This window comes from Triticum urartu, chromosome 7 (assembly GCF_003073215.2).
Source record: "Triticum urartu cultivar G1812 chromosome 7, Tu2.1, whole genome shotgun sequence".
NCBI lineage: Eukaryota > Viridiplantae > Streptophyta > Magnoliopsida > Poales > Poaceae > Triticum > Triticum urartu.
Window position 1 is genome coordinate 181,246,250 of NC_053028.1, and position 3,313 is coordinate 181,249,562.

At 48.0% G+C, this 3,313-nt stretch overlaps 1 pseudogene; it reads right to left on the reverse strand.

Annotated features, from left to right (window-relative positions):
* Positions 1 to 1,374: 1,374 nt before the first annotated feature.
* On the reverse strand, positions 1,375 to 1,959 carry LOC125518644 (annotated as a pseudogene).
* Between the last annotated feature and the right edge of the window lie 1,354 nt (positions 1,960 to 3,313).

Sequence of the window (3,313 nt, forward strand, 5' to 3'; positions counted from 1 at the left end):
ATATAATTAATTTACGCATGGTCTTGTCTTGTTGTGCTCGCACTAGTAGCAGGAACTAGTAGAGGATTTTCTTTATTTATAACTCTCCTCACATTTTTTTGGCTTTGAAGTGAATCATGGTTGTGGACATTATGTATGAATGTGCAGATGTCTGTGAACATGAGTTTGATGTGGAAGTTGAACTTGGAATGTCGGGCTTGCGCGTGAACTATACCATGTCCAATGCTTCATTTGTTATTGTTTGGAAAGTAATTGTTGTTATTACATGACCCGAAAAAAAACATTTTGTGCCACATCAGTGGATGCACGGACATCACAACAGGCATGCTGACTGGATAAACATTTGAACCTAGCTATTATGAAGGAAATTTTGTATTGACAACAGTTTTAGATAGCATGAGACGCCTATCCTGCTCTGCCTCTGCTAGCTTATTTCTGGCTTCTTCCATCTCTTCTTTGGCTTGGGTGAAGAGAGCATCTGATTGATCTTTTCGCTTCTTCAGGAACTCAGCTACATTCTCAAGGGCTGCTGCACGCTTTCTTTCAGCCTTTACTAATGCCACGAGGACACGAACAACTGACGACTCCACCTGGCTTGTGTGTAATCCAGCATCATCTGGGAATTTGCACCTTGTGTCTAATCTAGCATCATTAGGGAACTGGCACCTTGTGTATAATCCAGCCTCATTTTGGAAACATGACCTCGAGGTTGACCATACTTCCCTCCTCGGAGGAACTGCATCCTGACATGAAGTTACTTCTTTTTTAGATCAATACTCAGAGCAACCTAGATCCATTTAGTAGAAGCCAGATAAACAAAACTCCGAGAAGTGAATTCAAAAGGAAAAAATAAAATAAAAATAGACTACAAGGTGAGAACACCCACTTCCTACACCAAGCTAAAAACGAAAGCATTAGGACGATTAAGACTCTTCTTATTACACATCGAAGAACACCATGCTTAAGAGAAACAGAAACTACAACATATACACATCGAAGAACACGAGGCTACACGAAAGTAATTGAAAGGGTGTTACTTACCAAAGCTCATTTTACAGGTTCGGTGCAGCTCCTCTTTAACTTGCCACGCTCCTTGAAGATGTCCCGAATATCCCGTGTTTGGTCTTCATTGCTCCTCTGCATGTTCGCACTCGTGGTTTTAAAATCTCAACATGGCAAGAAAAATATACTACTAGTAATACTCGCGCATCTTGTGGGCAACATTAAAGCACTCGTCTGCCATGTTAGAGCATCTCCAACAGAATCGCAATGCGCGGCGCTTTAAAAAAGCGTTTATAGTGCTAAGATCGAGAAGTAGATACTAGAGAGTAGAGGATAGTTCTCATCATAGAGAGATAAAAAAATATAATTCAACTACTCCTCATCGTCCGACTCCTCCTCGGTGATGTCCTTCTCCGATGTCTGACTGTAGGCGTGAAGATACTGATCATCGTCGGATTCCCAGGGCGACGCTGCTCCTAGCCTCATGTTGAATTGAGCGTCCGCTTTTCGCCTACGCTTGTCCTCGCGATAGGCGGCTCGCTCCGCCCTCCTCTTATCCCTCTCCGCCCTCCTTTGCGTGTAGAACTCGCGCTCGTTGATGATGTCCTGCAGGAAGTGTTGGCGCTACAGCGCCATGGCTTCCTCGTCCATCTCGGCGATGCCGAGACGGTGCTCCCTCCTCCGGTTGTTGCGATGATCCTCGTCGGTGCTAAGCCGCGGCAGAGGCACGAGCTCCTGCGCCCGCTCCCGCGTCGGCACGTTGGGGAAGTTCAATGTTCTATGAGGCCACCGGAGGCGCCACACCGCCGCGTCGTACGCGCGGGCGGCCTCGTTGGTGGTGTCGAAATTGCCGAGGCCGAGGCGCATCCTGCGGAACCGAATCTCGGCGGAGAAGCCACCGGAGGGGCGCGCACGGACGCCGCGGTATCCCCAAGTTTCCCGGCGATGTGGCGGCATGGTGGCGCGGCGGCGGCGAGGCGAAAAAGAGAGGGGAGAGAGCGGTGGTGAGGCACAGAGAGGGGAGAGAGCGGTGGCAAGGCACAGAGTGGGGGGGAGGGCGTTGGATTTTATAAAACGCGTTGGACGCCGTGCGCCAAAACTAGCGCACGCCCGACCGCTTTTTCCCACGCGCGCAATCCATTCCCGACCTCTCTGCTATCTCTACTCTCTTCTCTACTGTTATATTTATTTAATATTTAATATTTACCTCTACTTTCTTTACTGTCTACTTTTTTTCTCTATACTTTTTTCTTGCAATATAGGCCGTCCGATTTATATCTGACAGATAGGAAGGAAAAAAATGGGAATTTTGCAAAAAGATACCCATACCCCTCTCTAGATTTGCAAATAAGGCCTTCCCTCGTTCATCCTTTTCTCCCACAAGATAAACTACTCATACAAATGCATCTTGTTGCGTGCAACGCATGAGCATCTTGCTAGTTCTAAAAACTTTTCCATCATTTGCCACACTACTGGTTGTAGATGAAAAACCTACCCAAGCACAGCGCGATACAGGAGCGACACGCAATTACAAGCTGATATTCTGTTGGACAATGGAGGCTATAACCAATTACTTTTACGGGAACAATAGCACCCACGAAATTTGAAGGGTAGGTATGAACAAAATTGGAACTGCACATGTACTGAGAAGTGATTCAATACACACATTACCAATCGAGGAGGAGAACGATGGTCGCGGCGGCTTCTGTGAGTCATGGTCGGCAACGGGAGTCAGTTCATTGTCCACGACGGTGGTACTTCTGCGCTTGGCGTCGGCTTCCGGGAAGCAGATCCAAGACCGTGGAAGACGATGCCGGGGAAGAGGCTCCGTGTACGACAACGACGGTGGACCGGCTCCAGTGCGGCGTACGAGGTCATCGATGAGGCAGATGCGCTGCGGTGGATGAGTGCGCCGATGTAAATGGGAGGAGCACGAAGGCTGCGGTGCCGTGGAGAAGTCTGTTTTGCGGTGGGGATAGAAAATGGGGAGTATTCAGGTGTACTACTCTGGGTGCCGGGGTGGGGTTGGCTGGGTAGGGTGAACCTGAAGTTATGAAAACAGCCCCCTACCAAGCGTCATCCGTAGGCCTGTTCCGAAGGCTATGATGGTAACTTCCCACTGCTCGAATCAGGGTCGCAGGAGATTTTCCCGCTGACCTAAAAATTTTGTGACACTGGACTCTCCGTGTGGCGTGTTGAGTGATTCGGCTAAGTAACTAGCGAGTAGTAGTAGTAAACTTTGCATATTAGGTTTGACCGAAGTCAAACTTCCTAAAGTTTGACCAAGTTTATAGAAAAATATAAACATTTA